The sequence below is a fragment of the Arvicanthis niloticus genome, chromosome 2 (genome assembly GCF_011762505.2).
Source record: "Arvicanthis niloticus isolate mArvNil1 chromosome 2, mArvNil1.pat.X, whole genome shotgun sequence".
Classification (NCBI taxonomy): domain Eukaryota; kingdom Metazoa; phylum Chordata; class Mammalia; order Rodentia; family Muridae; genus Arvicanthis; species Arvicanthis niloticus.
In genome coordinates, this window is record NC_047659.1 from 54,284,565 (window position 1) to 54,307,712 (window position 23,148).

Consider the following 23,148-nt stretch of genomic DNA (forward strand, 5'->3'; position numbering starts at 1 on the left):
TTTAAAAAGTTATTTGTTTATTTTATGTGTAGGAGAGTTTTGCCTACATGTGTGTATGTGCACCACATGCATGCCTGGTACCTGCAGAGATAAGAGGAGGGCATTAGATCCCCTGGAACTGGAGTCACTCATGTCTGTGAGCTGCTTGCTATGTGTGTGTGCTGGGAACTAAATCCAATCCTTTGCAACAACAGCAAATGCTCTTAACTGTTCAGCCATGCCTCCAGACCCCTGAATTTCTTTTTATCTGGAAAAAGTGAAGCTTCAATCTTTGTCATTTTATAGTAAATGTACATTTATATGAAAATATTTCATATGATTCTTCCAATGGAAAATTGCCAGTGAAGTTTTATTGATTTAAAACTGACACAGGTGGCAGTTTCTTTTAATCATGCAAATACTCTAGATTTAAAATACATTTAGTCTTGAATACCTAATGCATTCATATGATTTAAGCTATAGTATATTTCTTTTCATCTAGACCCATGAGTATAAGGGTCTTTCTTGTCATGATACACATGTAAATTACATATGTTTTATAGAAGTGATAAACTATAAAACACATCATTCCATGTAGTTGCTTTTCCTCCACTTTTTAAGTACAGTAGAGATGGTTCTGTATTAATCATAAAGACCAAATTGTTTGCTTTACTCTATGAATATGCCAAGCTTTATGTAAAGAGTTCTACTTACCAACACTGAGGTTGTTCAAACAATCATAGGATCTTGTATTCATATCTGTAGACACATAGGCAAACATTCCTGTAGGTTCTATGTTGTGGGAGAAGTCCTTAGAAATTCAGCTGTATTTTTAAAATCCAGGCATTTGTTATGCCAACTGTAAAATTTTCATATCTATAGAAATATACAAAGCAAATGATTCAAAATAACATCTTAATTTTAATTGGTAAGACCCTATGAGTTCTATACCTTTATTTTTTTATGATCTGTAAATTGTATGTATCTCTAGTTTTGTTTTTTATTCTTCTTTTCTCTCCCTGTTTTCTTTTCCATTTTTCTCCCTTTTTTTCTATCCCTCTTTTATTTTTCCTTCCTTCCTTTCCTCTTCTTCCAGATTACTTTCCTATTAATGATCAGATTGAGAGCTATGTAACCACTAGATGGTGGTACAAGCACACAGGGAGAAATATTTTGTAAACAGACGAGGTATTAGTTTTGATTTCCTGCTTAGTTTTTAAATTGCTATACACTTGGGCCCTTAAATGCCTCCTAAGGGACACCACTGTGGTCGCTGCTTAGTCGTTGAGCCAACATAACACTGATGTGGAGCTTCTGCAGCAGCTGCCGTGGACCACTTTATGTTGATGGTGAGACTTTTTTTTTTAGAATGCTCATCGCTTGCATATATTAAGTCTTCAGTAGGAATCTGTTAGGTTTCCTGAGTGATTTGAAGTGCTTGCTTATATTCTTGACTGATTTACAGAACCTACAATGTTACAGTTGAGACTACTTAGAATTTATAATCCTGCTTCATTTAGTTGACTGAATTTTATGAAGAAATAGCAGTTCCCTAGCGATTTCCTAAGAACGACAGAAGGCAACTGCTTACTATGGTTAGCCGGATGGGCGGCAGTTCAGAGATTTATACAAACCTGTAGCATCCATCATCATCTCAGTGTCTAAAATGTATTTTTTAATATCTTAGAATTTATTATAAAAGTACTCTTCTATGTGTGAATTGCCTTAATTTTGGAAAGTATATGTTTTCTCTATGAGGAATGCATGGGAATCTGTGCTGTGAATGTATCAGTAAATTCTTCCTAAATCACAGAAGAAAAGAATCCTATGATGTTCAAGGGTATTTACTTATAGAGCTACATGATAAACTTAGCATTTAAACTCCTGAAAACCAGCTCAATGCATTAGGCACAAGACTGTGCTGAAACCCTTTTCCCCCAATCCCCCACCCCCACCCTGCATCCCATACTCACTAGGGGGTATTTGGAGGTATTGAGGCATATTGCCCGATTTGCATCAGGGTTGCCTGACTTAGGGGAAAAAAAAGAAATACTAACATGCTGGCTAAATTGTCTGAAAGGTTTTGATGGTAATAAGGCTTTCTTACCACTTAATACGCCCTGATGAAACTCTGTGATCTGCTATCTAGTAGCAGTGTTAAGCTGTTACACCTGGAAGGCTTCATTTAAGACATTTGCTGTCTAACTAAAAGGAGAAGGTTTCTTGTTATTCATTTACACACAAGGGAAGGCAAAAATAATCACCAACTTGAATTCAACAGAACACTGAGTTAAGAGAAGCTGTCCCTAAGATGATGAACCCATTGGCACCCTGCTCCATGAAGTAGAATCCACTGCAGCTGCGCCCTCAGTTTTATTAGGAAAGATAGCCCATTTTGTGATCTACAACGTTTAAATCAATTGAACTACAGTGAAATCTCTCCCCTGAAATGGCTATTACACAGCTTGCAACCTTTTGTTCAAGAGATTAAGTTTGCATCTCCTCACATTATCTCCTTGTAATTGGAAAACTTTCATTTTGACGGAGAAAATGTGCCAGCGTCCCCGAGAGCCTTGCCACAAGCCAATGCAGAATGCCATCTGGAGGGTCCATGCCCACATCAGGCGGCAGCCTCCTGTCGGGCAGGATCTGGAACTTTGCAACGAACAACTAATAACATCTTAAGCTCCATTTGTCTAGCTCATGAGTGCTCTTGGCAGAGGTCATAACCAGCAGTGGTTTTCTTGATTTGCTGCATCAAATGTAATTAGGTTAAAGCACTCACTGACAGAGCCTCTGATAATGGCATGAAAGCCTCAGGCTTGAATTTACCCATCCAGTCAAATTTAAGTTTAGAGCAGCAAAGACGTATTAATTTCATCACCAGAACAATGAAAATTGGTAAACTTGAAAGGTATTTATTTGGAACAAAGCAGCTTTCCTTTCTTTGGATTGCATACTTCTTTGGCTTCTATTTTAAAATTGAATTTAATTAATTTATGTTCTGGTTCCTAGCTTGTGATAAAGTCGCTGATGTCCCCTACGAGGAGACTTGGTCTCACGGGCACACAAACCACATATCTCTGAACCATTGGTCACGCTGTGTAAAATGATAAGCCATCTTCAGCAAGTTACCTCTACATAACTGAATTCTGCCAGTTGTTATTCATAAAGACAGAAACAACACTATGGTTGACCTTTTAACCCTTGCCTGTTGAAAAACTCCAGGGTAGCAGAGGTCTCTTCATAAATGAGTCAGTTCGTGGCTGTGAGTAAAACAGAGAACCATTGCTTAGGGTTAAATTTAGGGCAAGCTCGGGCCCAGAGCCTGAGACAGAAGTTAGCTATTATTAAGAGTAGACGAAAAGAGTTTCTGCTCTCAGCAGAAAAATAAGGTTTAATAGTTTTCAGCACACATGTAAAACGAGAGCTAGAGAAAGAGAGAGCTGGGGTGTGGTCTCCGCCAGGAGGCAGAGGATCCTGGCATGGCTGTAAGGTTGATGATCTTCACAAGGTTTTAAGAATCAGCAGAGGAGTTAGGATGCTATGACATAAAAAACAGTCTCAGGAGGGCTGTGTTTTTTCTAACTGACTTCCACATTTCTTCTCCTGTCCCTGGCTCTTAGAAATACTGGCACTCCTGGAGCCAGTGGAGGAATACAACCGAAATTTCTCAGGAACACCGTTGACTTTGTACCTCACTGGGGAATGATGTGTTAGTTTGAATGTTTCAGGTGGTTCTGCTTCTGATAAAAGCAATAGGCATGTGTGAGAATAAGGTTAAGTAAGTGTTTATTTGAGGACTTTAATATTGCACACACTGATGGAGTACGGCAATTACCATGCTGTGATTTTCATATTCATGTGTGCCATATTTATTTGTTGTTTACCTCTCTGCATAATGGAAATGCCATGAAAATCTGTTCCTTCTACTGCTTTAATTCTAAATGAAGCTAAATGTTATGTATAATTTTAAGTTACAGATTGCTAATTTCATTCTGTTTTAAATACTCTACACACAAGAAGCTCTTATGCTCCTGCAAGAAGCCCTGCTTTGGGCAGAATAAAAGCATAATTCTCTCAGTAATTGTATAAGAGGTAGGTAGTTAATAGATTAAAACGTGAGCCTGACATCATCACTTCGACAGTCTGTTTCTAACCATATAATTACCTGTACTCTTCATATGTATACGGCTCTCTATAAATAGAATATGTATGCCTTTGTAACTTTCCTGACAAATATAGTCAGAAGACAAAAGCTTACTGCATCTGTTGATAAAGTATTTGCATCTAGCTTACTTGTTAATAATCTGGTGGCAGAGTCAGTACTTGGTGAAATGGTTGTGAAAGCTTCAGGAACGAGCCAGTTTTCACCTATTTCCACGATAGGATTTTACATAGGCCACCAATGGCAGAACTCAAAACTAGCTTACCTTCTAGAGACATAATGGAACAAAGCAAGGGAAACACTAAAAAACAAAAGTCTCTAGCTGTTGTGTAGCTTTCCATCTCTAGTTTGAGAATCTATTCATGTGCTATATCTCGACTTCTGTTTCCTGGCCCATTCTTTCTCTTCTCACCTCCACTCCAGAGCCATATCTGGAACCTGGTTGTATGCCATCCAAGACATACTAAATTATTCACTCTTTTAACATGCATCACTGTATACTCAGCACATATATACCTCTGTCTCTACCTACCTATCTATAGATATAGATATATAGATATGTGTTAGAGATATTCATATTTAGATATCTATATTGAGATATTTAGATAAGGTCTCTTCTGCTGTCTATAGCCTTCAGTGGAAAATCTATATCATATCTCTATCTCTGCATCATATCTATCCCTATCTCTATCTATCTAATCTATCTAATCTATCTAATCTATCTAATCTATCTATCGAGATATACAGATAAGGTCCTTCTTGCTGGCTCAAGTCTGTGTGGGAACAGATCTATTCCCATGGATGGGAAGACGGAGTCAATAGCCCTGCAAGCTAGTGTATATTTACATGTTCCAAAGGCAGAAATGGCTGAGAAGGCTCATTTTTTTTTTTTTTTTGAGAACTCTTAATATAGCCTGCAAAGCTCGGAATGTGCCAGTTGTTCAATTTCCATTGTTATTTACAAAAGTGAAGCTTTGAATTAAGGGGAAATGTGCCATCTGCCTACCCCTGTGATAATGCTTGGTTTTATTCCCAAACATATCAACCACTGGCTTGGCATTTCAACTAACTAAAGCACTTTTCTCATTAGACTGTGTCTGTGGCTACAAAAGGCCATTTTTCCTGGTTGTTCATTTAAATATTCCTATCCTATCTGTCTTCCTTCACTGAACTTGAGGCTTCTATCACCAAATGTGGCCAGTTTGATAAACAACTTTTGTTTTCTAGGTACCTCATGTACAAGCTATACCAAAGGCACTGCTTTTTCTATTGACGTAGTCAACTCTTACATGTATTGATTTTTACTTACTATTCATATTTAGTGTCTATTTTTCTGTGGACACAAAAGGTATATATAATTTTTTGAGGAGATAGAATACAATGTGGTATCTGTCTTCAACTCAGTCTTAGTTAAAAACAAAAGCTGATTGCAGAGATCTAAAAATAGTCTATTTTAACTAGAAATTTCTAAATGCCGGGGTATATTAATAACATATTTATTCATCCAGCATTCCATAGGCCTTTATTAAGTATTATGATATGTTTAGCAGTCTTAGGTTCATTGGAGATAAAAACTTAAATCATGTACAGTGCCTGAGCTGGATGAGTTTAGAGCAAGTGGATACCAGGGCACACTGCACCTGCTTGAAGAACTTGAACATCACCTAGATGCTTACTAGCTAATCCATGGTCTGATCCATTCAACTTTATGGAAAAGCAGCTGTTTGATAACTCAGTGTTCAATCGGCTCAACATAAAGCTTGAAAAGTACTGGAGGACACCAGTACTTTTGATCTATGGACAACACCAGCAAGTGGGAATCAGCAAATTTTATTAAAGGGGGAAAGAAGGTAAATTTGAGCAAGTTATAGAGGGAAAATGGATAGAATCTGAAATATGATTCCGAATACAACATTTGGGGCTCTAACTGGGAATGTCTCTTCATAACCACAGCAGTGGCAGAAAGAAGCAAGCTGAAGTATCACGGGGCTCCTGGTGGGATGTGCTGGCAGACTCTGATAGGATCAAGGTCAAAGCCTGGAAGACAGAGAACAGTGAAGACTCTCCATTAGGAGCAGCAGTTGGCTGAAGTGCTCACACAGGCACTGGAGACTAGACGTTCTTATCCCAGGCATGAGGAGGCCAACATTAACGTCTCCCAGGTGATCTCTAAATGAAGAACCAAGGCTTATTTTTGTTAATTTTCAAACGATAATGAAAGCCCCTAAGAAGATGCAAAGCAAGGTACAACATTCTTATGTACACCGATTTTTCCAAAGCATATTTAACGTCTAAGAATGTGAATCTGAGGGGAGGAAGGGAGCGTTTCAGGTCATCTCAACCAGTAATCTTGCTTCAAAGTGCAAGAACCTTAATGTGGGAAAAAATGTCTACATCTCAATCTACAGCGAATTTTCTCTTTATTAGGACCAAGGGCAGGTCCTAATAATATTCATCAAATGAAGCTTGCCTAGGCACCCATCCTTGCTTCATAATCCTTTCTGTATTCACTGTTACCATCTGTGGGTGGTGTCTGTAGTTTTGCTGACTGTACCCTTATGTTCAAAGCCATTAATAGAAATCATGAGTGACTGGTGACCTTCTCAAACGAATCCTACTATGCCATCATGTCAAGAGGTTTCTGCTGTCGTATGAAGTCAGCCCTCCTATGTCATAGGGATTCTTCCATTCATACATTTGAAATAATTCGATAGTCCAGCCCCACAAATGCAATCAGCTCTGCAATAACCATAGGAAGTTTGCTTTCCTCAATAGGCCCTTAAGACTGTCTCAGCAAATGATTTTATTCCAAGGATGCTTTAAAAACCGACCTCTATATTTTAGGTTTTCTGGACATCTGTTGTGTGGCTTTTAGTGTGCTTTCAACACATGACTTATCTGTACAGAAACCTGACCTGACAGGGAGAAGCCCGCGGCTTTCCAATAAACGACAGAGTTAATCAGCAAGACAGACCCTAGAGCAGTGTCTTGGGCAGTCGCCTTAAAAAGATCAGAGAAAATCATCGGATAATCGCAGTGGTGGTGTTCCACACTCAGCAGGACAAAGCTGGTATTTTTTTCTATGAGTAGAATATCTTGAAGTAATTTTATTTATGTATGTATTTATCTATTTCTAAATATAAGAATACATATATTCCTATAATTATAAGAAACTAGATGAGTAAGTGGGACCATATAGCAATATGAAAGAGGCATTTCCTCTCTGGAAGTAGAGTCAATACAATTCGAAGGTGCTTTATCTAATCAGTAAAATAACATTTTCAAAAGTGAATTATTTTTAGCATAAATTAGACAGACCATAATTTAGGATGAACTTTTTCTACATAGCTACAGAAATGTTCTCTCATACAATGAGTTATTAGTTGTCCCGGCAAAGGATAAATATAAAGTATTAAAAGGACAAGAATTTTCTTTTTATTTCTACTTATAGTTTTATAGGAAAGGATTTTTGAATATTTTGCAAATATGACTCAAACTACTCAATTCTGTATTTAAGTTGCAAGTGGTCCCAGTGTTGTGTTTATGATTTTTCCCCCAAACTCTGATAGCATCAAACATATGAAAAACATACTCTCTAGGGAGATTGCCCCAAATATGGCTCATTGTTCTGCAGGTTTCATGCTTTTGAATTACTTAAACAGTCATTATTAGCTCAGTAGTGAAGGTTGCACTGTGCATGCCATTATTAATCACTCTTGGCAACAGAAGTTCTAACTTGATTCTTTTCAGGGTATTAAAATGAGAATGTATAAATCAATTAATAGGAAAGCAGAGCTCAAGAAAAAAAAAATGTTTTTCTCTCTTCCCTCAAAAGGAGCTGTCCTGTAGCCAGTTCATCAGGATCAGTCAACAGCAATTCTAAAAACATGAGGCAGAGTGAAAATCTGTTCTACCTTCAGTCAACATTATCCTTCCTTCTTCACGCACTGGGCATGAAGGGTGTCAGCTTTGTATCTTGTCTCCTTCCTGCTAATATTTTCCTTTCTTTTCAGCTCCTTTCCCACCACACCAGAGCAGCACCACCACTGAGAATGAGTAGAAATAGCTTTCCCAGTTAAGGAAAAACAAACAAAAACCCGAGCGATGATGGAATGGCGGGCCAGTGACTGGTCACTGAAGTCAAGCCCATGGAAGACAAGAGTGTGAGTGTAGAAGCATAAACACTTATCAGTGGGAACAGTGTGGCATCTCCCACGGCCTCTGCCTGCTAACTTAGTGGGGTGCAGCTGAGTGTCAAAATAATGGAGTCCATTGTCCTAATCAATTATCCGTGCTTCTTCTCGAAGTCACAGTCATGCAGTGCTTCTGAACCGTCTGATTTTACAGACTAGAGTGGAGCTATGCCTACAAGTCTGTGAGCAGGCCATTGGGAATCTCAAAGTAAAATCATTTGTGTTAGGGACTTGAGCTGGACTCACATATTAGTGGTGTTGGCTGTAAGCTAGGAATTTCTTTACCACAGTGGGACAAATGTTCTGTTTAATCAAACAGTTCAGATGCTCAGGGCATCTTCCTATCTCTATTGCCTCTGGCTGACTGTAATACTTTAAACACATTACATTTAGGTAGGTTTATGCTGGAAACAAATTGTTCTGTAGCTATCACATGTGCTTCTTTGGAGTATCCTTAGAAAGCAAGAAGGTAAGCCAGCCAGACAATGCTTAAACATGGGGAACTGAAATGGCTGAGAGTGTATTAACGCAACATTTTGAGAAGAAGATGTGCATGAATGGCACACTGCAGAGATACCATCTGCAGAGAGACATAGGGGCATGTTTCCTTCATTCTCTACATAAGCTCTCCATTCCAGTGGGTGTGTGGAAAAATATGGTCATACGTATAGTTATGTGAAAAATTCCAAAAGAACAATGGATGAGTCTCTTTCTCCATAATGTCCCTGGATTGTGGCAGTAGTTTAAGTATCTGATGACTCTGTAATGCTTGTGTGTGGAGATACACAGCTAAAGGAAACAAAATCAGTGTTTCAGATACATATCTGCAACACAGTTTCCACTGTAGTTCTATTTATAGTTTGTATCCATCAATTGATGGATGGATAGAGACAACATGGTACTTACATGCAGTGGATACTATTCAGTCATTAAAATAGGTGAAATTCATCAGTACCACAATACAGATGGGAACAGAGATAGGAGCAGTGAAGTAAGCCAGGCACAGAGAGATGGGTTCCACCCAATCTCATCAATATGTGAAATCTACTAAAATCAGTCTCAGAAACGGAATAGAATGGTGTTGGCAGAGGCTAGCAAGAGCAGTATGGAGCAGATGAGGGGACTGACCAGCAGGTCTTGAATTGCAGTTTGGTAGGAACTAGTAGGGTGATTCTAGATTAAAAATGACCTGAATGCTTTGAAAGTCAACATTGTAAAGCTATGATCAGTAACTTAAGAGGAACATTTAACCACATTCAAACATTGTACAATATATACAGTTTAAAATAGTACACTGGCCCTTTAATATATAATTTTGTATAATTACATATTATATAATTTTACTATATATTTTTTCTTTTTAAAAAAGATTTATTTTTTGTGTGTATATGAGTACAGTGTAACTGTCTTCAGACACACCAGAAGAGGGCATCAGATCGTATTACAGATGGTTTTGAGCCACCATATGGTTGCTGGGAATTGAACTCAGTACCTCTGGAAGAGCAGACGGTGCTCTTAATGGCTGAGCCATCTCTCCAGCCCTCACGATATAATTTTAATTTTCATAGGTATCTGTTGAAAATTAATGTAAATTAAATTGTACAACAATAAATCTGGGGTTGGAGATACAGTACAGTTGGTAGAGTGCCTTCCTAGCATGTACAAAATTGTGGGTACTTTCCAAAGAACCACTTGACCTGGGTTTGTAGGCTCCGGACCACAATCCCAACACTTAGGAAGTGGAGGAGTCATGATCACAAGTTCAAGGTCATCCTTAACTGTATGGACAGGGATATCTGAGAGCTTATCTCTGAGTCCAAAACCCCAAACACAATCTCGCTAATGCTCAGTAAGAATATGTGAAATGATTAAGATGGTAAGAACTTTGCTTCATATGTATCAGAGTAACTATGCTTTATTTATATATAATTTTAGCACTCTACATGAAGACTATGGTTTTTACAAATATGCTGTGTATTTGCTTAGGGCTTTAGTGCTGTTTCACAAACTACTTTGTACTTCAGCAGACAGTAGTATCTAGCTTATACCGTGCAAATAAACTTGCCTTTTACTGGAATATATTTTCCTATAACAGAATGATGTTTATGACACTAATGCAAATTGTAAATTCTGGATGTCAAAAGTACCAGACTTCGAAGTGCCTGTTTGTTCTCCCACCCCTGGCTTGCATGGTTTCCCATAATATAAAAAAATGTTTGAAATTTTTGTCTTATCCTTATGAACTAAGTGAAATTATTTCTGGCTTTCACATCCATTCCAGTTAGAGTCCATCTGAACTCTATTCTTCTTAACTTTAAATTGGAAAGGTGGACCATTTTGTGTAAGATCCTATGCAGTAGGCATCATTGAGGAAGCACACTTCCCAGCCATGCTAACACTTGCACATTAGAAGAAATTTTCAACTGATTTGGAACACGAATCATGAGTGTTAGTAATATTGGAAGCCACTACTTCTAGTTGTGGGAGTCTCTAAGACAGTTTCTCAGTAATATATTCTGTCTCTATTTTATCTACAATGTGAATTCTGTTTCTTTGGGAATGTTCATTTCCTCTATGTACTAAAACAAATTTTCTCCACTGAAATCATCATTTTGGTAGAGTACATGGATGAGAACCTGCTGAGGGTATGGCTCTAATAACCATGATTATACGTACCTGCTGGATTTTGTGACCACTCTTGACACCAGAGACCTGGTTAGCTTACAATCAGCCAGTAGGGCAAAGCAAACCAGTAAGACACTAAGGTTTGGTGGGATGGTGGACAGAGTGGACAGCACAGAGAGGACACTGCCCGTGTCTGCAGGCCTTGGCTGTTTTCACCACGCCCTCTCTTTGCTGCAGGACATCCACATGCATCTGAATGTATTTCTGTGATACCTCTATTTTGACAATTCTTGAACTGCAACGTGTTGCACAGTAATTGACTACAAATGCTTTTAAATCATCTCTAAAAAGGTGTAAATTATTGTCTCATTGTGACCTGATATAGGTGTAAATGAACGGTAGCATACTATCTCTAGAATGGCTCAATTTTAAATAAACACACACAGATATGTATTCAGTTGGTCTGCTTTGTTTTTTTTTTGTTTTTTTTTGTTGTTGTTGTTTTGTTCTGGTTTTTTTTTTTTTTTTTTTTTTTTTGATTGGAGATTTACTGCTTTAAAATGGGAAACAAATGTGTGAATTTTATCAAGGGTGTGAAACTCTCTATTTGTACTGGGAGACTTGGTAATAAGGAAAGAGATGGCAGAAATTATTCAAAAGTTAAACAACATTTTGTTTTAAATGCAAGTGTTTCAGGGAAGGGTTTAGAGTTTGCTTGGAGAAATTGCGGTCTTTGCTATTAAAGAGTTTGAGATTTCCAAAAAGCCTGTGACTTCTAATTTCTTTAAAGTTTTAGAGCTGGAAATTGCATTGACCGTTCCTTTCTATTTCTGAAGGTGATTTTTGGAAGTGTATGAATTTGGTAAACCCATGAGCCTCAATTTAACCCTGCCTCAATGAAAGGTAACACCTTATCTCTTCCTACTTCAGTGGACAATGGGCCTCAGCTGCAGGGAGCACTTGAGCCTTGTGCCCAGTGTCCAAGCCAGCTGGAGGGCCAGGATCTCTGCTTCCCAGCCAAATAGACACTTGGCACAGTTGTACTCCAGGGCAGAGGTTTAACATGGTGTGAACGAGGGTTGGCTGTCGAAGCATCTATCCCTTTAGGTGGGTGTCGCTGGGAGTCCAAGAGCTCCCTTTCATTAACTGGTCTCTCACATGGATAGCACTGAGGACAGAAAATAGCTGATCCCTAAAACAGTTGGTTCTTTTTTTATTACTTATAATTTTGTCTATTTGCATGAAAGCCTGGCAGCATATGGCCTGGTGAATTAAAGAAAAAAACAAAGCCCTGTAAATGGTTATCCACTGGCCAGAGCCTCCATCTCACTTGAGTTATTAATGGTGGCTAGTACATCTCTACCTGCCACTGTTTGAAGGGTGGGGGCCTAAACTGGTGACTGATTAGGTCTCCTCAGTCTAATAGCGTTCAGCCACTGCTGAATTCCTCATAGTATTGTCAAAAGTGGCAACATCTACTATTTCCATAGGAAATATGATTAGCAAACCACTCACTCTCTGCCTTACCTAATATTCTACACTAATTATATCCGATCAGGAATAGCAGGCAAGCAGGCTGAAGTTCTTCTGTTGTCATTCACTCTGGCCAGTGATGTGAAATTTAGAGGGTTGTACTCTTACATTATCCTTCCATACTAACATTGAGGGGCTGTGATCTGGGATGCAAATAAGTCATTGTGTGTGTGTGGGGGGGGGGACATTTACTAATTACATTCTCAGTCTTTTCAAATTGCAGTGTTTATATAGTTCCAATTTTTTTTTTTGGGGGGGGGGGTCATTTTCTTTAACCACAAACCTGGGAGAAGGGAATATATTTTCTGTTTGAGAACCAAACCTTTCTTTTCTGGAAACAAAGAAATTAGAATAATTTGGGTCTATATTTTATAGTCAAACGGAATCACAAACCTTAAGCTTATTTTCTCATTATGTTTTGTGTGTTTAATATATAACTCTATTTGCCAACTAGCCATCTAAACAGAAATGATGTAAACATTTTCATGAAATGGGTTAGTAATACAGTAAAAAGCTCGGCATACACAGAGGGTGGGGTTGAAAGAGAAGGCAGAGGGAGCACTCCAGCCTTGTACCCAGTTTCCAGGCCAGAAGATGGAGTTTTGGTGTGATTGGGGTGCTTTGGGGTTCCCCATGCCCTTGGGAGTCAACTGCCATGCCCCCTGCAGGCAGGGCCAGTACATGTATGGTTTATTAGTTGGCTTGGCACTGTCCTTCATCCCCTCATCTACTGTAAATAGGTATGTGTGTGCCTCTTCCCAGGAAATGTTCTGAAAACAGATTTTGTTAAAGCTAAGATAAAGTACTACATTTTTAAAAATTACACTACTGTTTCCAGATGAGGTAGTTTAGTTTACGACGAACTAACTGGGGAGTTTGTACTTCAGTTCCAAAACTAATATAAATAACTAAAATTAACATTACAAGGAATACTTGAAGATACAGAGTCATTTATAGGTGTGGAATTTGCACCAGGCTGTAAGATAGATTTAGTGGTGTTTCGGTTTGTTTTTTTCATAAGATCTCCGGAAGTTTTGAAATGATACTAATAAAATTCTGTTATTTCTTGTGGGGCTCATGAAAATAAGACTATAGATAGATCAAAAAATGTACTTACAAGTACAAACAAGTTCAAAAGCATTGTTCTTGCTAGATAAAGTGGCTGCCAGCGATCTCTAGCGAATCAGGTTTTATTTCAAATGGGTTTGTAACTCTGTGTTCTGAAAACGTCTGTGAAGTTTTGCACTATATAAAGCTGTGATGGAATAGTCTGACTAGATAGAATGCATTAATGAGTAGTCCAAACACTTTTCTGAGTTTCAAATGATTTCCCTCCAATACACTTGCTTTAGGGCTCCAGTCTTGACAAACTCAAACCCACACATTAGACTCCTTCCTTTCATGTTCTCAGGAATGCCAGGGTCCTGGAGCATAAGATCATTTGTTTATATTTTCAGTGTGATTCTAGAAGGGAACAAAAACCTAACTCCTAGTGCCCCAAATCCTGTCAATGAGGTTGGCACATAGAATTTTGGAATTGAATGGAGCTTTTTAAGTTATTAAGCTCAGCATATATTTTTTTTCAAATCTGAATGAGATAAACAACACCCCTCTTTTCTCTTTCATTTAATTAAACACAAGAACCAAAGAATGCCCCCACCTTTTCCTGGGCCAGGATATTTTTGAAGTCTCCAGGTCAAAAAAGTTATCTTTCCTAGTGAATACCATTCTTTCATTAAACTGTCCATTTTGTTGTGAAGGGGTGAACATAGTGATTCCAGATAGTTTACAGAAAGAAGGCAGCCAGAAAAGATGTGTAAGCTGGAAAAATAGTTTTTGGAAAGTAACTATAAAGAAACTCAGTCTGATGTTCCACTGCATGTATAGGAACAGAGAAAAAGTTCATCAGCCCCAACTTTGCCCTGTTGCTGACTTCTCGGTTTGAGTATTAGGTGACCTGAACTGAGCTGTGTTTAATTGCCTGCTTTACAGGAAACCACCATCCTAACTGCTGATCTCTCTTCAACCAACACCCAAAGCCACTGCCAATGTCTAGGGGATGAGCCTTCACAAGGTAAGTGAAAAAGAAAGCAGGCAGAAGGTATCTTCAAGTGGAATCTGGCGAAAGCTTTGGCTCAGGATAGAAGCACATTGCCCATGGGGATGGGGGAGCGGATGGGGGTGGGGGTGGGGTGGCAGTGGGACAGACATGCAGGCCTGGCTCCTGGCATCACTTAGGATGTCAGTGTTTTGAGACAGCTCTTAGGATTCCCAGGTGTCCTGTGGGAGATGGAAGCAGTCTTTGCTGTTTAGACGGGAGGAAGTGCTCTGTGTTTTGAAGAAGGGGTGTCAGAATTTTAAAATCCAAATGATGGCTAAACAGTACCACTGGTTTGATTAACTACTCACTTCTCATTGTGGCTCCCCTTCAAATTGTTTCATTTTAATGATGCATCTTTAACCCTGAGATATAAAAAGTAAAAAAAAAAAAAGAAAAGAAATTATATATATATATATATATATATATATATATATATATATATATCCCACCACACACACATTGTTAAGACTTAAATATTTTGGCAAGTATTGTGGTCATCGCTATTTTTTTCATTTGTAGTATTATATTTTTATGAGAATTTCATAATACACTGCACCTTGATCACATTCATACCTGATTTTTCCCCTAACTCTTCTCAATCCCCCTCTACAACGCTCCACCACTTCCACCTTTTTGTTGTTGTTGCTTGGTTTTTAAAGCCCATCCAGTCCAGTTCGTGCTGCCCATACACTCATGGGTGTGTGGGCCTGTCTACTAGAGTGTGGTCAACCAACCAGGGGCCACACCCTGGTTGAAAACTGGCTCTCCCCGCCCCCCAGAAGCCATCAATTGTCAATAGCAACTCAATTATGGGAGGCAGTTCATGAGCCTACCTCTCCTCATGCTAGAACTTTGATTTGGTCCGGTCCTTCCCAAGCTCTGACTCGTAACATTATTTCTGTCACTCTTCTGCAATTGTTCCTGAGACTTACAAGGAAGGTGTGTGATGTAGTTGTCCCATTTATGGACAAGGTCCATACACACTTGTTCTTGGCTCATTGACCAGTTGTTAATTTCTGATTTAATCATTATCTGATATACAGAGAAACATCTCTGATGAAGTCTGTGAGTAATTTGATACAAGGCAAGGTTATTTTCAAAGAGTGTTTCACACACACACACATACACACACACACACACACACACACACAAAATGGCAGAAGTTAGTTTCTGTGGCTTTTTTTTCTGTATCTTTTTTTTCCCTTCTGTGAGAGGCTACCTACACTTGAATAGGTTTTTATGATTATTATTCTTTTAACTTTGCCTCTGAGTTGTTTGTTGGGCTGCCAGTACCTTTTCTATGCACTTCCCATTTTTCCCTCTTTTGCCTCCTTCCTGTGGTCCCAAATTCCTTATCCTCTCTCAGAGTATCCAGGCTGGCGTGTCACAGGATCATCTGAAGCTCAGAACAGATCCAACTGGGACTGCAGGAGGGAGAAAGCCTTCTCTGAGGGTTTTAGTGTTACAATTCTTTTAGAGGATATTCAGTGAAACAGCTTGTGCACATACACTTTTATCTGGGGTAAATCAAAGGCTGTATACGAACCTTGGAGAACAGGAAAGGATTCTTCTTAGGGTGAAATTTCATTGGCTGAAGCTTAATGTTCTGGGAATACCTCATTTGCATGGAGAGGTATTTCGGAAAGCCCAGGTGCTCGCTGGTTCTTGTCTGGAGAGAGGAAGTTGAACCTGTAATTTTGTCAAGGACTGTGGACATTCCTCGGGTAGAGGATATGGTGGTCGGGATCCCCAGATCAGGCAGAGAAGAGGAAGCCCCTCTGGGAAAGGGAGTCCTCCATTTTGCCTTGAGCTCAGGGGAGCTGTTGGACATGGTAGACTACAGTCAGGATGAAACACCGAATCAAAAGTATTGTGCTCCACAAACTTCTGAAAGTGAAGTGGTACTGTCTAAGGCATGTGAGAAGAAAGAGGCAAAATCAATGGCAAAATGATATAATTTATAGGCAGAAAACATGTATTTCATGTTTAAAAAGTACCTCTTTTATCATAGCTTTTGATTACTTGACCTTTTTTTTTTTATATTCACTAGTCTTGGTTATATTTTTTTCCAACTCTTGTTCCTTGACACTGGTTGATGATTGGTGGTGTTGGGGGTGGTGTTGGTGGTAGTAGTGATGGTGATGGTGATGGTGATGGTGATGGTGATGGTGATGGTGATGGTGATGATGATGATTATTTTTAGGCAGATGTCTACACTTTAAATAAAATAATTTAGAAAGCTACTTCTACCTTTAAGCTTCCTGAAAGAGTGGTAAACATTTCAGAATGATTTTTGATTTGGGAAGATACAGTCAGTGGTTATGCTACAATGCAGATATTCTAGGATTTTTAGCTTACTACTATTTTAATGATGAATATCAATGGTATAACCTAGAAAGAACAGGAAACCAGAGCCACTTATGTCCTGATCCACTTGAGGCATTATGAAATTAGTTTAACATTATTTTCTTCTAGAAGAGAAAAAGGGTTTTTGAGCCATGAGAGTTTTAAAAATAAATCCAGATTTCATTTTTTGACATTTGGGGTGAGGTGGGAGGTTGAATAACTTTCCACATCAAAATAATTATAATTCCAAATTTTTACTTTCTTAAAAAGATACATAATATGCACAATAGAAATGGGGGGGGGAGGGAGTTACAAATTAAAGCAGCAAAAGAATTTTGCATTTCTAACATGCATATGTGCTAATTATTAAACAGTACCAAAATTCTAATGGTTTGTAATTCTGTCCCTTCATGATAAATACTGGGCTTTGACAATCAATTGTTTAGGGGAAAATTCTTTTGATTATGTAAATTGGAGTATTTTAAGAAATGTGAACAGAGACACTCCTCTTTTTCATTATCCTTTAATTTGTTTTCATTAGAATCAAAGGAACAAGGTACCCATCGGATCATGGTGGCTTTTTCACAGGCTGGTGCTTCTCTTTAAGCTCAATGACTACAAAATGGTTGTATTTGTAGCATGTGTTGGCAGTATTGTTTCAAAATGAGAGTTCTGGAATCATGTCAGCATGCTGGAAGTCTACACTATTAAAATTTAAGGGGAAAGTTTGTGCCTGTTAAGCAGAGGCGAAACTTGCTTTCATTATGAATTTGTGATTATAATTTGAGTGTGTTCTGAAAAAGTCAGTATAGATATTAGACCTCAACTCTGTGTAACTCTTGAAGAGACATTTTTTTTTTTAAAGTAAGTTAATTAAAAAGTTTTAGAGTCTAGGGTTTTGCTCTGGTACTGTAATGTTTTGCTTAGTAGCGAAACCTACTATGTTTACTCTTTTACAATATCTTCAAATGTTAAATACAAATCATCTTCAATCTTATTAGTAGAGAAAATTAGTGTTAGGAAAAGCTACTGATCACCACAATGTCCTTTCATTCTTTACTCCGTGAGTCACAGCTAGAGAATCTTTTAGTTATTTAAATGAAGACTGTTACTGGCCCTTCCTTGTCCTGTGTTAAGAGTTTCTGACCATGTGTTAGGATGCTATTGATGGACAGCTGGTTAAAGATAAATGTATTTTATAAATGTCAACCTACCAGCCTTGTCCTTGTAGGTACTCCCTTGAGACTTATCTTATTCTATTCATAGGATAAAACACCACTAATGTGGATTCCTTTCAAATAAGACTTTATCAAATACTGAAGAGAATGGGTTTCTCTTTAAACCCTGCATGTGTACTGATGGTATCTGCTATTTGATAAATATAAGAAGGTGCCAAGAGAAGTGTAACAGGAGGGTAATTAGGGCAGTTTCATTGGGAGTGCTTACTAAGGGCTTTCAGTTATGAAAAACATCACGAAAGGCAAAGATTAAGAAAAACATGCCTGTTACTGGAAATTGTCTTTACACTTGTGTGTGGAAATCTTTTAAAACTAAACATCTAACATCTTATAGTTTAAAAGCTTCTATGTTTAGGAAACCTTTTGTTGTTTTATGGTCTCTCCTGTATATTCGTTATCTAACACGATAGAGAAGTTTGAAAACACATTCCATTTCTTTATCACCACTTAATCCCAATCTCTTAGGCATTTTTTCTCCTCTCCATCTACACTCAAACATGCCCTCTTCTTCACTTCACGCATGAGATACCTCAGTAGAAATTTAAAATTGGAGGTTTACATACAGTTTCAGATCACCACAGCTTCGTGTGTTTACATTTTGTGTAGAAAATGCAAAGAAAGTCTTCCTATGATTTGTTTTAAAGACTGTCACTTTGTGGAGGCTAAGCTTAATGCTTACACAATGCATGACTATAGAGGGTACTTGCTTTATTAGTTATAAACTGATCTAGATTAAGAACCTAACGAGTGACTAATCCTGGTGCTCTGAGGAGAGAAGACATATCCTTCCATAACAAGCATGTATAAGGACAAAGCATTTCTAACCCCAGCCACTAAAACAAACCTAAGTGTAGTTAAAACTTGGATCTTGCCCAGGAAGTCTATACCTCAAAGGTCAGCATTTTAAATTGGTTTCCTCTGGAATAGCAAAGTGTTACAAACACTAGGCACAAGGCGAGACTTCAGCATAGTTCTGTCATTTTGGTCACACATTTTACTTTAATTTACTTTAAGCTATACAGGAAGTTAACATGAGATGAATGTTAGTTCCTGGCTTCAGACAAAGCAAGTTCATACTTGGTGAGATTCCACTCTCAAATGTCATTTCCCCCAGCTTTTTTTTTTTTTTTAAAATCCTGGCCCATGACTGACAACCACAAGTTGATGTACATTTCTATGAAAAGTGCCCCTGAAATAAACTTGTTACAAACTGGAACCTATCATCATGACATGATTTTATTTGCAAGGCTTATATTCTGCCAATGTATTTGTTCATTGTTGAACAAATATATCTTCTTAGCATAAGAAATGACCTCTAGCCATGCAGATCCAATAGAAACTAGCCAATAAATGGGGCTAGGTAGGTAGGCAGTGTGGCTTGTTCCAAGGGGTGTCTTAAGTTCATTTAAATACTAGGTTATATGAAATATAGTTTGGGAGCTAAAACCACGGGTGGTGATAAGATTATCCAGGAAGAGGTTTGAGAAAGAACTAGGTGGAAAATAGAAACATGCAAATTCACAATTGCACCATATACATAGCAAACAGGAGAAGAGAGCGTCTTATCTAGTATTTCTATCGTATTGTAAAAGAAGGAATGAGGGAAGAAGGAAGGAAGGAAGGGAGGAAGGGGGAGGGGAGAAAGGGAGGAAGGAAGAAGTAAGCATGGGGGAGACTATTGGGAAAAATAAATAGATCCTTAGGCAGTGCCAAATGTGAACAAACTTAAGTCATAGGGAATGTGGGGGATTTCACAGTGGGCTTTGGAGAGACTTCTGGGAAAGCAGCATGGCTGGAGGCTGGAAGAGGAGAGAGCAACTGCCAACCACAGTTGTGCAAGCATGTGTCCAAGGGCTGAGGGCAGAGTGGGCAGTCTGAGTAAGGTAAGGGACACAGGAAATCTTTCTAGTAAAATGTTCTTTGGCATTATAAACACAAAGATTTAACTTGACATGATTCTGTAATATTCACAAGGTTTCTTGACTATAGTCTTACTAAAGCAAACAACAAACAGAGAAAATTATTTGAAATATAAAATAACTCAGTCACTTGAAATACTTCTTTAAGCTTGAAGGCAAAAAATTATTTTTGAGCTTTAGGATATTTAACTTAGGATGTGCTGATGTATGTTTCATAAACACCTGTTCAAATGAAGGGTTTTCCATCCTCCTTTCTGTGATGATTTGTATTCTGCAACCAGTTGATGATACACAGCATGCACAATGCTGCCGGTTTAATGTCAGGTAAGATGCCCTAGAGTAAGGGAATGTTAGGGTGGTGAGACAGGAGTGGTCGGGTGGGTGGAACAGCCTCATAGAAGCAAGGGGGAGGGGGAATTGGATAGGGGGTTTGCAGAGGGGAAACCAGGAAGGGGGATACCATTAGACATGTAAATAAATAAAATAGCCAATACAAATATAGATAAATAAATACTGCTTTGTTACATCTAAATGAAAAATAAATAAATACAATTTTAGATAATAATACTGGTGGTCAGATTTATATGTCTGAATGTCTCAAAACGAATGTTTTCACTCTGTGCAACTCATCCTGTTTCTCAACCTGCTTTTATTTCTCACAAAGTTGAGGGAAGAATGACGGAGATATAGTGCACTGTGTCTGGTTCAGTGTGCACTTGCTATGCTCTTGCATATATGCTCACAAGTGAGACTGTCACCTCAAGCAGAACAATGAATATAATGAACACTAAAAGTCTCCTCATACTTTCTATCATTTTTAGGTTCTTTCTACTTTCTTGTGAATGATACATTTTTGCCTGGCTCATTTTCTTCTTTAAAACCCAGCCTAATTATTTTGAGTCCCTGTGCTGCTGCATTTGTCAGAAAATTGTCACAGTGGTTGCTGAGTGGGATATGACTCCATAACACCTCAAATATCTACTCGCCAGCCAGAGGACATATGTGCTGGTTCTAGTTTAAGACTGTGCTACATAAAGCTGATATGGCCACTGATGTACAAACTATTCTAAGGCTATGTATTTTGATCTGTCCTAGGTAAAAACTTAGGGCTGGGAGGGACATATCACATGACGGCCTTAACACTCTTTAGGTTTTAATTTTTCTGAATTTGCCTAACACTTTGTTTCCCTCTATCGTGGCTGTACCATTTTCATTCCTGACAGCTGTATTTGAAAGCTCTCTGTTCCCACCCTGCAAACTCTTAGCATGGTCAGTATTTTAATTTTAATAATAAAAATGTGCCTGTATTGTTACATTTGGTAGTTCTAACCTGAATATATTAGTAACAAATGATGTTGTAAATTTTGTATGTATTCATTTTAAGAGACATGTACGCTCAAATCATCTGTCATTTTTGAGTTGGGTAATTTTCTCCCTGAATGTTAACATTGGAAACTATTCTAATTTCTCCAGCTTTCCCCCTCCTTAGAGGCACGTGATGAGCAGTGTTCTGTTTAGTACTAAAGAAGAGTGCTTGACTGCTGGACTCATTATGTAGCCAGTGATGGCCCTGAGCCACTTTCCAAGTGTGCTTCTATGCCTAGCTCATGTACCCGGATAGAATCTGAGACACTACGCTAGGCAAGTACTTTACCGACTGAGCCACAGTCCAGCATGGATTTCTTAATCTGCCTAGAGTCTAAAGGTCATCTCTTCAACCCATAGTCACTAGAAACTTCCTGTTCCCTCTGCTACCTTGTGAGGCCTCTTTTGGGGGCTGTGAACTAATTAGTCTCAGGAAATTTCCATTTGGTGACTCACAGTCAACTTTCAAGTTAAGGCATCCAAAATAGAGCTCTTTCTTCCCCTTCTGGAAACTTTTTTCTTTCTTCACCCTCTCAGTATATGGCACCACCAAGCACACACTTGCTTACACTTGACATCTAGAAGGACCTTTTGATTTTCCTCTTCTCTATCACAACCTAAACCCCACCTTTCACTAAATAATGGGTTAAACCATTAACCCATATTTTTTGCTTCCTCTCATTTCTGCGATCCCAGTCAATGACAAGAACAGTCCTCATTCACTGAAATGATCACAATCTCGGGTTTCTCTCTTTTCTGCATTGCTTTCTCCTGCACTCTACCATGGCCACCCACTGTGCCAAGCATCTGGGAGCTCCCAAATGTGTAAAGCAGGTTAACTCAGGCTTTCTTGAGTCTTTAAAACTACTTCCTGTTTTAAATAAATAAAAATATGAACTCCTTCCAATGTCTTACAAGGTATGAAAGATCTAAACACTAATATCTTGAACAATTTATGGTTTTTTATTTTTTTATTTTATTTTTTTATTTTTATTTATTTATTTTTTTTGGTTTGGTTTCTCTTAACATGGCCTCACTATTTTCTAGGAGGAAATAATGAACTGTTTCCGGCATTAAAATCTTGTCACCACAATAAAGTGTTTTTCCCTGAGTTTGTGCTACAACCCAACCTATCTTATCTTCCAGATCTTGGCCTAAATAACAAGATGAAGTCCTCATTAGCTTTCCCAGTGTGGCTAAGGCTTTCATGTGACTTGCACTCATACTGCCTACTTCTTATGTTCACAGAAACTGATCTCTTTGCGGCTTTATTTTGTGGCCTCAAAACTGTTATTATGTTGGCCTCTATGCGTTTTGTTCACTATTGTTTACCTAGTATTTGCAGCTGCCTGCCACATACAGATATTCAATACTCTGTCATGCAAAAGAAGGATATGTTTGAGTTACAAATCATGTTTTGTGGCCAGTAAGATGGCTTTGAGGGTACTTGCCACTAGACCTCATGACCTTCATCTACATGGGAGAAGTAGGGAACAAATGAAACACATTCTACAACTTGACTTGTACATGTATACAGTAGTATGCACACATACACACACACACATACACACACACACACTTAAATGTAATAAAACATGAGATAAAATTACATTTGGGATGATTTTTCTAGGGCTAGAAAAATTTCACTGTTACTTTGTTAAAAATACCAAACCTCGGGCTA

At 38.3% G+C, this 23,148-nt stretch overlaps 1 long non-coding RNA gene across 2 annotated transcripts in view; it reads left to right on the forward strand.

The window, feature by feature from the left end:
- The first annotated feature begins 1,180 nt into the window (after positions 1-1,180).
- Positions 1,181-23,148, forward strand: part of LOC143441350 (uncharacterized) — a 34,315-nt gene continuing 12,347 nt past the window's right edge. The window contains exons 1-2 of one of the 2 annotated variants that reach the window (XR_013108663.1): positions 1,181-1,328; positions 14,491-14,572. This is a non-coding gene — a long non-coding RNA (uncharacterized LOC143441350). Of the gene's footprint in view, positions 1,329-6,105; positions 6,392-14,490; positions 14,573-23,148 lie in introns of those variants that run through there. The other variant, XR_013108664.1, reaches the window with a different exon arrangement.